This window comes from Aedes albopictus, chromosome 3, assembly GCF_035046485.1.
Source record: "Aedes albopictus strain Foshan chromosome 3, AalbF5, whole genome shotgun sequence".
Classification (NCBI taxonomy): domain Eukaryota; kingdom Metazoa; phylum Arthropoda; class Insecta; order Diptera; family Culicidae; genus Aedes; species Aedes albopictus.
Genome location: NC_085138.1, coordinates 19,285,718 through 19,299,589, shown reverse-complemented (window position 1 = coordinate 19,299,589; position 13,872 = coordinate 19,285,718).

Genomic DNA, 13,872 nt, shown 5'->3' with positions numbered 1-13,872 from the left:
TTTTACTCGAAAAGCTACAAGAATACCATAATTTTTATACAAAACAGTCAATAAAACAAAATTTAAATCCATAACATGTAGTTGTATGGCCTTAAATTTTCCGTTACAATATTCTGAATCTGTTTTTGATAAAATGTCGATGTTTACATTACACTAAGATTTTGTTTTATACAAAAAAAAAATGTACGAAAATACCACAAAAAAAGCGAATAAGTCAAAATTTAAAGCAATAATGATATGTAGTTTTTCAACTTTGAATATATTGTAATAGTTTAGTGGATTCATTTGAACAAGTGATGTTTTTATTACACTCATATTTTATATCACTCAAAATTCTAGGAAAATACCACATTTTGCACACAAAGTAGTCATCAAATAAAAGTTGGAGTCAATGCATTATAGTTTTTTTGCCACGAAATTATTTGTAAAAAAGTACTTGACTTGTTTGATAAACAATAGTGATCTTTCAATTACACTCGTTGTTTTGTTTATAAAAAATCAAAAACAACTCAAATAAAGAGAACTTACTATGCGCAGCACATAGTCACATGTTGATGTACCGTAAAAAAAATATTTTACACAGATGATAATTATTTTTGATAGCTAAAAGCACTGAGATTTTCACTCAGGTGGAGTACTGACTCAATTTGTTATTTATAATTTTATAAAATTCTTCATGTTTTGTTACAATAAATTAACCTAACATGTTTCATACGGCTTTTCCCATCATGCTGATACTCTTTGCGTTGCAATCTGTAATATTTTTTTGGGATTCCATATGTTTGTCAGAGCACTATCAAAGTTTCCCCAAAATAAAAATGTGATTCTCGCTCATATGAAAAAAAAAATATTGATCACCCAAAACAATTGAAACATTGCAATTATAACTGAGACACCAGTACTTGTTTTAAAATTATTAAATCAGGAAAAATACATGGAATAATATTAAAGAAATTTGCTGAAAAACTATCAAAGCTATCCCGTTTTACGGTATTGCATCAGAAACTCTTCTATATACATTTGTTTCCCAGGAATTTCCCAAAAGGTGCATTTATATTTTATGATATCTTTCAAAGATTGTTTCAAAATATTTTGTCGTGGGTTCTTTTCGAAAATCTTTCAAAAATATTCCGGAGATTCCTTCAGGGATATTTTCAAGAACATCAAGGATTCATGCGGAATTTATTTAGGGGTTCTATTTCTCGAGGATTTTTTTTAGAAAACTTTTAAAATGTTTCCGTGTATTATTCCTTTGGGTTTTCATCAGAAATTCCCCTAGCGATTGCTTGATAAATTTCTCCAAGGACTCATTTAGAATATTATCATATTTTTCAGGAATCTCTTATTTTTTTCCTGGAGCATTTTCGAAGTTTTTTTTTTTCTGGCTTTCTCCAGTTCTCTCAAGTTTCCATCTGCCAAAGAGTTTTCCGATATTTCTCCTGAATTTCTTCGCTGGTTTTCATCCGGAGTTTCTCCCGGGATTTCTCTTAGAAATTTTCAGAGTTCTTACATGAATTTTCTAAATATTTCCTACCAGATTTCCCAGTTCTTCTCAGTATTTCTTCCGAAGTTTTCTCGCGTTCCTCATTGCATAATTTCTCGCAAAAACCACGTGGATTCATTCCGACATGTCTCTCGTTATTTACAACAATGAAGTTTGTAGGTTATCTCAGGCAGGAGGTTTTCCGAGAAACACTTTCAAAAAGTACAGTGCTGGACGCATTGACCGATTTTCATACAAAATGCTTAAGTTTGGAGCTCTGTATTTCAGCTTCTAGAGCACAAACTCCGAAAGTAATCTCAGGTGAAACTTAAGAAAAAACTATCGCAATAACCTTTATAAAATATCCCGGATGTAACTTCTGTAGAAATCCGGGGAGAAACTCCGGAAAAAAATCATTGAAATTTCTTAAAGCTTCGGGAGAAATACCAGAAGCAATTCCTTCAGAAAACTCGTGAAAAACACCTTTAAAATCCGGGAGAAGCCTCAGTTGAAATCCCAGCAATAGTTTCTGTAAAAACCTTAGAAATCCCGGAAAAATCTCATGGAGAAGTACCAAGATGAATACCGAAAGAAATCGCGGAAAACCTTCAAGAGAAATTCCAGGAGAAACTCTAAGAGAAATCCTACGACAACATCTGATGTATATTCCCGGAGAAAAGAGAATAAATTCCTCGAAAATTTGTTTGGGCAAAACGCAGGAGAAAAAATCCAACGAGAGACTCTGAGAGCAAATATGGGAAAACCTTCAGGAGACAATATTTGGATTTCAGAAATCCTGCAATATTCTCCAGGAACTTTTCCGTAAAGAACTGTTTGAATCTATGGTAAAAACGTCGATAGGAATACGAAAGAATCTCCGAGAGGAATTGGAAAAGGAATTCCAAGGAACAGGAATGAAGGAAGGCTGAAAATCTCTCTAATAAAGACACATAACCTAACCTTAGCTTTGGAAACCAACTAAGTTCGTATTTTTTTCATTTTCACGGGATTTCCGTTTATTTTTTGGTGATTGCTACTGCATGTTCAGGAGACGCAAATGAACATAAATAAAAACAAATAAAAAAATCCCTGGTAAATTTTCGGTTTGCCTTGTTTTTTTTTTCAGGTACAGGTCGGACTCGATTATCCGGAGTATTGATTTTTATTTCACTCCGGATAATCGAATTCTCCGGATAATCGAATCACGAAAAAAAATTAAATTTTAATTTAAAAAGTATATGTCTTTGTTATTTTATGTGCATTAACTGTGACGTAGCCAGAAATTTAAATTAGGGGACGTCCATAAATTACGTTACACATTTTTTTTTTATTTCCTCCTAGCCATACTGCTTTAATGAGACATCTGAAGTTTTCGTATTGGTCATCACACAATGTTGAATTCCTCTTCTCCTCGTAAAGCGTGACGCAAGTTATAGGCGTTCCTTTAGAATATTGGATACAGTGAGACTTTGATTGTATTTTAGGCTAAAAAATCGACAAAGTTTTTTTTTTGTGAATTTTGAACTCCATAAAAAGGTTCTGATTCTATCAAAGGAAACAATACAGTTAAAGTGGAATTGTGAGGGGATGTGGTTTATGTTAATTTTTGTCAGTTTTTGAACGAGAAAAAAATGTAATGAATAGGGCTGTAGTATAAGAAATGTACTTTTGCTATTTATAGCGGAACAATTATCTTAAAATTTTTGTAGGCATGATATGCCTACTGCAACACAGTCTTCTCGGAGCTTATAATAATTGGCTTCTTCAACGATGTTGAGATAATTCGATATTCTGAATACATTTTTATAGGTGAAGTGGAACAGGTGTAGACAGCTTGAATCATAATTAATAATTGAGCGGCAAATAAAAATAAACATCACAAAAAACATTTCCCATTTCAGATCAACGAGTGGATCCATTTTCGTTGCATTTCGGGATTATATTACAAAGTATTCTAACCCAGAGCTTCTGCGCTAAGTCTATGATACACACGTAGTACTGAGAGTGGTGATGTCAATTCCGCAAAAATACGCTTAATACAAAAACGATCACAATCTCGCTAAAGGAATCCTTGTAGAAATCTTTAAAAGAATTCCTTGACTAGCCCCTGGAAAAATCACTGGAGGAATCTTTAGAGAAGTTTGAAACAAGTTTCTGAATCACTACGAGATTTACTGTAATTCATAGAAGGTTTCTGTAAAATTTTCTTGAAAAATCCCCAGAAGAATCCATGGACAACATCATGAAGGTCTATACCCGAGCGGGAACGAATTAGATATCATACCAAGACAAGGTATTGAGTCATCGACAAAAATACCTCAACGAGTTATTGGTTTGGTATTGAGGACTGCTTGAGGTTCTATTGAATTATAGAACACGCACCATTTATTGATTTTGGTTTTGCATATCTCAGTTTAATATTCTACACCTATTCTCTCCTGCTCAGGTATATGGGAGTTCCTGGAGAAATCCCTAAAAATATCCTGAGGAATATATGGAAGAAACTCTTCAGAAATCCAAGGAAAAGGAGCTCCTGGAATAATCCGTGGAGAAACTCCAGCAGTACTTTTGGAACTTCTTATGCTCCACCAACAGAAAATTCTGGAGGAAACTAGAAAAATTCTTGGAGAAATCTTTCCTAGAATCGCAATAATAATTCTTAGGAAATTTATAGAGAAAACCCTGGTGGTATTGTAGGTAAAGAAAGGTAAGGAAGAATCTGCAGTAGTAATTCCTGAAGAAATCCCAGGCGGACATAAGGATTCCATACGGAATTCTTGGAGGAATACCAATTGATACCAAGACGAATTCATCATCTTATTTGAATGCTTCCAACTGCTGGATGAGTGCCGGGGCCCGTGGCGTAGTGGCTTAATAAGCAGATGGTCATGGGTTTGAACCCAGCCCTGGCACTTTCGTCAGTTGCTCTTTCCTCCTGAGAGCAGCTGACACTGACCCTCTTCTGAGCCCATGGCTCAAATGAACCCGGATACTTGGACATCGGTGAACGGCAACCCATAATGGACCCCCAATCGGACTGGAAACAGGAACAGCCACACATCAACATCCTCGTGCTCATCATTCTACCATGATAGGGTAGAAAGTGAAAGCAGCGCAACGGGAACCAGTTCGATATAGTAGGAGTTGTGGGGGTAAAGTGAACAACCTAAGCATTTTGGTCATTTCCAGTGGAAATACAACAAAATCCATCTGTTTTTTCGGAGTAACATAGAGGGTAATGATATACTCTAGAAATCTCGTAAGGGATTGCATTTAAAAAAATATAGTTTTCTTTGATTATTTTCCTCACCAAAACGTGCATAAAAAAAGCGTGAAAAAAATCGGTGGGGGTAATGGACAATCGATGGGGTAAAATGAACAAGTCGTTAAAAGTTATATTACAGCATATTTTTTCTATGTTTTTAATTACAAACTATCAAATTTCATACGAAACCTTTATTTTGTTGCTTTTAAATTTTTTAATACAAACTATGAAACACACTAAAATAATTATCGTAAAAATAGTGTAAAAAGCAAGCAATTTTTGGATGAAAATTATATTTTGTTGATATAAAATATTTTTATATAACTTTTTACTTCAACTAACTCACAATATGTATGATGGCTGATGATTCTGGAGTTTGTATAAAAAAATATGAAATTTTGGTGAATTTGACCCGATTGTCCATTTTACCCCCAAGATCTGATTATGTTAAAATTATTTCCAATACATTTTTTTTTTCACAAAACTCAATTTTTTTTCGGTCAAATATATTCTTCTACTTGGTCTTCAATGATTTAGGGTGTAAAACTTGTAATAATTTGAAAAAAGCTTACGAGAAAACCTTAGCCATGTTAAGCAGATTTTACATCATTTCCGATTCACGTTATTTTTAAAGATTTTGTCATTTTGAAGAGGTTTATTTGATTTTAATGTTCAAGATCAGCAAAAGTATAATGCTTCATGCTTAGGCATAAGCTTCAATCGTTGAAACATGTTGAAAAACAATAAAAGCCATGAAACTGTACCCTGTCCATTTTACCCCACCTGTCCGTTTTACCCCCACCACCCCTACACATAAAATAGAGTACATTTAGGCGCTGTACAAAATGTAAATACAGCTTCCAATTGGAATCGCTCACGCAGTGCCCTAGTAAACAATAGAGCTGCACATTAGGTTAAGTGATTGAAGAATAAAAAAAAACTGCTGGATGAATCGGGAATTCATCTTTAAAAAAATCTCTGGAGGATTTTTCCATGGAAATTGTAGAGGAATTCCAGCAGTAATATCTGAAGGAAACTCTACAGGCATTGTTTGGGAAATTCTTGGATTGGCATCTGTTACCGTAAACCAGGGGTTCTCAAACTTTTTCAGCTTGCGACCCACTTTTGGTTTTTAAAGAATTTGGCGACCCACCAGAGCGTATTTTCATAAAATACGTCATTTTTGTAAATTTGGACTGACTTTAATAAATACATTTTATCATTTCCATAGGCTTTGGATCAATTTACTATTATACTCTTTCTGTTTTTTTTTTTTTGAAAAAGTCAAAGTAAGATTAAGGTACCCAAGTGTCCAGTTTCGGTAAACTCTTAGTCTAAAGAATTTGAGATAAGTTTCCAACTTTCCAATCAAGTCTGACTTCAAGCAGCACTTCAAAACAGGTTTTTGGTTTTCTCTCACATATTGCAGAAATAAACAAAACAAAATATATTTATACAGATTCTTTAAAGATGTAATAGCAGTTTTGTACTTCTGCAGAACTTTAAAATCTACTACAAAATGACAAAATGAGTCATCAAGTTGAATTTTCAGAATTATATTTCTGCTGGATGGTCAGACACACTTATTTTATTTATATTTTTATTGCAATCATTTTCAGTTGTTCTGATTTCTGCGAAAGTTCGGATTATCGATACTCATCAGAATTTTTCCGAAGTTAACCTTTACTTAAATTCGGTAAAGTTCAGGTTTCTTGTCGAAGTTTAGTAAGTTTTTGCTGGTTTTTGATAAATCTTTTTTTTTTTTTTTTGATATTTTAACTACTGAACTTGGTATGTAAATATTTAACTGACAATGCAAACTGGAAGCAACAAAAAATACTTTTGATTGAAAACTCATAGTTTCAGAATCGATTTCAGAACACAGACAATAGAGCCAATATTAAATGTACTCCAGACTAAGACTTATAATACAAAATTTTGAATAGCATTAAAGAGACACCGCACTTCCATAAATAACTCTGTCGATTCTCCAAGGGAGTACAATTAAGATAATTAAGACATTTATTACAATATTGCCCAAGCTTTCGCGACCCACCAGTGGGTCGCGACCCATAGTTTGAGAAACGCTGCCGTAAACTATATTTTGAAAACAGTCGCATAGTTAGCATTTTTTTTTCGCTGAAACGAAATTTTAAATGATTTGGCCCTTTTCAAATATAACGGGAGATTTGTTTGTTACGTCATTTGTATATAATTCCAAAATATATCAGCTGATATTAATTTGATTTTAAAACGGTAGTGATTGTAAAACGGTATGCCGAATGTAACACACTTTTTCTTGTAAAAAAAAACTAACACAATCGGATCAGAAAATCGATAATATCTGGAGAAAACGCAATCGAGGCCTCCCAAAATCGGGTCAGCACAGTATTATAATATTAAACAATTTTGATTTTCTGCATTAAAGATAAAAAAAAATCTCAATAAAAAATACTCCGGATAATCGAGTCTAAAATTCCGGATAATCGAACCCCGGATAATCGAGTCTCCGGATAATCGAGTCTCCAGATAATCGAGTCCGACCTGTAGTAGATAACCTGAAACTAGTACAATAAAGTCAGTAATTGAAATCTGCATGTGTTTGTGTTGAATTTTATGTTATTGACTATTTCCAGTACATGCCAACGGAAAATTTTAAGACTAACAACTACATGTCATTGCTTCAAATTTTGTTTTATTGACTATTTTGTATGAAAATAATGTTCAACGTTCATCATTTCGCGAAAAAATTCAAGTCTTATATTTTTGTTTGTTGCCTACTTTGTGTGAATAATATGGTATTTTTCTAGAGTGAAATAAAATATGAGTGTAATAAAAAATTCACTAGGATTGTTTAAATAAATCCGCTAAACTACTACGATAAATTCAAAGCTAAATAACTACATATCATTACTTTAAATTTTGACTTATTCGCTTTTTTTGTGGTATTTTCGTACTTTTTTATATAAATCAAAATATGAGTGTAATGTAAACATCAACATTTTATCAAAAAGGTTCAGTACATTGTAACGGAAAATTTAAGGCCATACAACTACATGTTATGGATTTAAATTTTGTTTTATTGACTGTTTTGTATAAAAATTATGGTATTCTTGTAGCTTTTCGAGTAAAATAAATTTAGTGTGTCATGAAAACATCACTATTACTCATCAAAAACGTCCAGTACGCTTTCACGAGTAATTTAAAGGTAAAATACTACTTTGCATTGTAAGCCATCATTTTTGTTAAGCAATTTGCGTAAAAAATGTGATACTTTCGTTGATTTTTGAGTGAATAAAAATTTGAGTGTAATGAAAACATCTCTATTATTCTTCAAGTATGTCTCCCAAACTGCTACGAACATTTCAAGGCTAAAAAACTACATGTTATCGTTTTAAATTAAGTTTTGTTGACTACTTTGTGTAAAAAGTATGGAATTTTCGTAGTTTTCCGGGTGAAACAAAATAAGAGTGTAATTAGAACATTTTCATTGTTCATCAAAAATGTCGAGTACAATCCTACGAACAATTTAAGACCAAAAAAACTATATGTCATCGCTTTGAATTTTGATTTATTGCTTATTTTATGTGGAAAATAGGGTATTTTAGCAGTTTTTTGAGTAAGGTAAATTATCAGTGTACTGAAAAATAAATAATTTTGCATAAACATGTTCATTCCAGCTGTACGCATGATTTAGAGTCGAAAAAACCATATGTCATCGCTTTAAATTTTGTTTTATTGATCAATGTGCGCAAAAAATGCGCTCTCAAAAAAAAACTAGGAAGTGCCTTTTGCTTAATAACTTTGGGTAGACGCATCTATTTTATATTTTTTTAAATGGACGATGATCTTGAAACCTGTCCGGTTCCATCGCAAAAAAAAGTTTTGAAATCGGTTGAAAAACGGCCGAGAAATGCCTTGTCAAAGTTGGACTTCCGACTTTTTTTGGACCCTTGGTAGTTTAGGAGATAGTCTAGAATTCACTCCACGTTTTACAGTTTGTAATGGCTCATTTTGATCCATGTTAAAGTGAAATTCTATACTATCCCGTTAAATAATATCAAGTAGTGAATTTGCAAGTAGGTAATTAGTATACAGTGAGTTTTCTAGTGAACTAAAACATGAAATTATTGCTCCCCTAGTTGCATACAGTTCTCGATCCAGTGTCACTTTGTAACCTCTAAAATCGCTCAAGCTTGCATGAGCACAAATGTGCGGTAAGAAAACCCATTCAGTATTGTATTTCCCAAAGTTTAACTCCAGCGCACTAGAGAGACAATCAGAAAGATAAAATTCGGTGGAGCGGACCTGGTGTGATGGTTAGAACACTTGACTATCACGCCGAGGACCTGGGATCGAATCCCACTCCCGACAAACTCGCAAAATGTGAGTTCTTCCTTCAGAAGGGAAGTAAAGCGTGGGTCCCGAGATGAACTAGCCTAGGGCTAAAAATCTCGTAAATACAAAAAAAAAGATAAAATTGAATTAGAGCTAATCTAGATCAAAAGATTTACACATGTTACCATTCAATCCTAACAACTTCGCCAAAAACTATAAGCCTACAAGAGCATTGAAGAGACATTTCAAATTATGAAACTCTTCTAGATCAGTGCCATCAGAACAATACCACAATCTAAGAAGTAAGAGTGTAGTGCCATGTCATGTGTCCATCTAAAAAGGATGCATATTCAAAACAGTGATGATTCAAGTTTGGGCTAGTCTAGCCTACACATACACAGCCATTCATTGAAAGAATCTTGAATTGACTATTTTCATCATCTTTATTGTCATTATCAACCCTTGAAGTGCATCGGTGATGCGTTACAAGCATGTCCGCCATTGAAGGACCAATGTACGAAAAACGCAACCCAACCGCAGGATTTCCACTATTATCACACAACCATTTATTTTACCAAACATGTTCTAGCTGGGTGCCGTAGTTCCTTCTCCTCTTCTTGGCGTAACGTCCTCACTGGGACAAAGCCTGCTTCTCAGCTTAGTGTTCCATGAGCACTTCCACAGTTATTAACTGAGAGCTTCCTCTGCCAATGACCATTTTGCATGTGTATATCGTGTGGCAGGCACGAAGATACTCTATGCCCAAAGAAGTCAAGGAAATTTCCTTTACGAAAAGATCCTGGACCGACCGGGAATCGAACCCGTCACCCTCAGCATGGTCATGCTGAATACCCGTGCGTTTACCGCCTCGGCTATATGGGCCGTAGTTCCACCGATCAAATTAAATTATACTGGAGAACATCGAAAACCCGCAACTCAAAAAGTTTTTTCTATCAACCACCTGTGCGCATCCTGCTATGATTCTCTGACACTTCTCTGCACTTCTCTGAAGACTCCGAACTTCCAGGGTGCATGTTTAGAGCCTCACAGTATCGTATTGAAAGATAAAATTGATCTAGATCAAACTTCAGATCTTTATCAAAACTGGAGACATAGAAGTATGGTACCAACCTATTTGGTGCTGAATTTCTGCAAGATTGCAAGAAAATCATATAGAAAAATAACTTATTTTCTTTAACTATAGCAGATCTAGATCAAAATCGAAAGCGTGAAATTTTTGTACCAACCAAGGTTGTTAATCGATAAATTATCGTTATCGCCGATAAAGTTAACGTTTGTTATCGTTTATCGTCGATAACGATAACGTCTTCAGACGGATTCGTCATCGACGATACAGTTAACTGTTGAAATTATCGACTCGATAACGTCTCCGGAAAATTTTCTTCGCGATCTGAACCGTTGTTGATGCCGTCACTAGGGTAACTAGATTTATCGCAAAATTATCGAAGGTACGTTGATCTTCGCGTTGATTTATCGAGAGATTATCGAGCAACCTTTATCGTTATCGTGTTTGCGTTGAGTTAACTGTCGATAATTTATCGGTTAACAACCTTGGTACCAACCAATCCAGTGAACTTTTTCGATTTGATGGTTCTAGGATGCGTATCGAGAATTCCAGACAGTCATATCGAAAATAAAACTTATCTAGATCATTTACAGCAGATCTAGACCAAAACCGGAGATGTGAATGCGTAGTACCAATCGGTCCCGAAAACTTTGCCGAAGACAGAAACCCTTTAGGGTACATGTAGAGAATTGTAAAGGGCGGGTTAAAAAAAATAATACTTATCTAGATAAAATACAGCAGATCTAGATCAAAACCGATGAGGTAAAAGTGAAGTACTAACCAACGCAGAGAACTTTGCCGAAGACTGCAACCCTCTAGGATGCATAGCTAGAACTCCAGAAAGTCATGTAGAAAAATGAAACTTATCTAGATAAATTACAGCAGATCAAGGTCAAAACCACAGACGATAATGTGAAGTAACAACCAATCCAGAGAACTTTGCCGAAGACTGCAACTCTATAGGATGCTTATCGAGGATTCTAGAAAGTCATATAGAAAAATAAAACTTATCTAGATCAATTGCAGCAGATCTAGATCAACACTGAAGACGTCAAAGTGAAGTACAAACCAATTCAAATAACATTGCCGATGACTGCGAACTTCTAGGATGCATTTCGAGTATTCTAGAGAGTCATACATATAATTAAACTTATCTAGATCAATATAGAATACGTGAAAGTGTAGTACTAATCAATATAAAACACTTTGCTGAAAACTCGAACCTTCTAGGATACTTATCAAGAGCACTAGAATACTTGCCGGTCGGGAATCGAGTTCATTTGTAGCTAGGGATGTTCAGGATAGCTACGCAAATCGTATAATACCTCTACAGTATGCCTTTTTATCAAATATACCGATTTCTAGTCATTTTTCGTGGCCACCACTAAAATTTGGCATGCAAATAAAAAATCACGATTTAAAAAAAAAGTTCCTTGCATCGGATCGCAGACGACTGAGAACAAGCTGTTCAAACTTTTAGTTCCCACTTTTTTCCTATCACGGTATTTGGAGTGTTGATAATGTTGGTCTTCTTGATGAATATCTGATTTTTTTCCTGGAGGGAATCCTGATGGTATACTGGAAATATTTTTGGGGGAGGTCCTGGCGAAGTTTCGATTGAAATCTCTGATTGAAACTCCTGCAGAAAACCTTGCTGAAACTTCTCGAGAAATCCATCCATCATTCGAAGCAGAAAGGAAGCCTAACATCTCTCTCAATATCTGCTCCGAAGACATGGAAGACCAATCAGACGCTGAAATAAAGCTACCTCTATGCAAAATTTGTAATTAAGTGAAGTTTTTGTTCAACATAGTGGATCAATGTTTCCTTCGCAGCAAAAAATGTCACATCACTTAACTGATCACATTCGCACAATAGTCCCATGTGAATAGGAAACCCAGCAAAGATGGGAGGCCCCAGGAGAGGGGCTGCTCAGGTGCACATCAGTAGAGTCGTAAACGTGGTGTAGAGGAAGGTGGGGTAATAAGCACCCCCTTAGCAAATATGGTCAAATAACTAGGATTGAGATGATTTTATGGATTTTAAGATAGTTTACTACTTTGACTAAAAGATGCCAACTTTTGGCCCGCGTGAATTTACTGAACCGAACGACGTTTACGTCCTTTGGAATTTCCCACTTTGAATTCTAATGAGCAACCATACCAACTGTTTATGGCAGCAATGGAAGGTGTAGGAGGCGGCTGGTATTTAATGGGTTGATTCCATAAAATCAGCGCACAGTCGCATAAATTCCGCAATTAGACAATCTTTCTAAATGTGGAAGCTCATCGTTTTCCACGTTTTTGCCTTTCTCGTACACCAAAGTGTACCGAAAGGCTATATGTTCACTCCAAAAATGAAAGCTTGATAGAACCCCCGGAGGGCCAAGTCTTATATACCAATCGACTCAGCTCGACGAATTGAGATGATGTCTCTGTGTGTGTATGTGTGTGTATGTATGTGGGGGTCTCCAGTTAGCCTAGTGGTTAAGGCTATGGATCACCAATCCAGAGACGGTGGGTTCGATTCCCGTTCCAGTCGGGAAAATTTTCTCGACTCCCTGGGCATAGTGTATTATTGTACTTGCCTCACAATATACAAATTCATGCAATGGCAGGCAAAGAAAGCCCTTCAATTAATAACTGTGGAAGTGCTCAAAGAACACTAAGTTGAAGCGGGGCAGGCCAAGTCCCAGTGGGGACGTAAAGCCATAAAGAAGAAGAAGAAGATGTATGTGTGTGCGTGTGTATGTGCGTATGTGTACAAAATTGTCACCTCACTTTTGGATAGTAAATATCATCCGATTTCAACGCTTTTGGTTTCAATCGACGCGAAATATTGTCCCATGGTTTCCTATTGAAAATGGTTTGAATCGGTGTTCCGGACCGGTACCCCAGGAAGGGCCCAGATATGAAATTGCAACAAACCCATGCATGCGAAACCACGGCATTTTCGATTATCTGATGAACAGTAAGCAGGTAAATAGTCGCAGACTATATCTGAACCGGTAGTGTTCTGGATCCGGTTCCGGGTGTCCCGCTGGAAGTGGCCAAATATAAAAATGAACCAAACCCATGCATGCGACACATCAAATCGCAGCTTTTTGTTTAACCTGATGAACGGTAGACAGGAAAATAGTCTCAGACCATATCTAAACCGGTAGAATACCAGAACCGGTTCCGGGTGTCCCTCTGGAAGTGGCCTAATTCATACATGTGACACATCAAATCGTGGCCTTTTCGATAACTTGTACGATCAGCAAGATAATAAGCTAAGCCCACATTAGAAACTACTGATAGTATCCGGAATCGGTTCGAGGTGTCTCGCTGAAAGTGGCCGGATGTAAAAGAGAATCAAAAAATATTCGCGACACATCAAATGGCTTTTAAGGTATCCTGACGATTACCAAGAAAAAATATCTCAGATCATGCTTGGGAAAACTAGTAGTGTCCCGGAATCGGTTCCATCCAAGGTTCCATCTGTCCCTCCGGATGTGATCAAATGTAAAAGGGAACCGAACTCCATGCATGCGCTTGATCAAATCGCGGTTTTTTCGATAAGCTGATGAATGGTTTTCAAGAAAATCAATTCAGATTACGTTAGAGACCACCGGTAGTGTTCCACAACCGGTTTAAGGTGTCCCGTTGGAATTGGTCAAATGTTAAAATTAACCATGTAAATTTTCCGGAACCGGTTAAG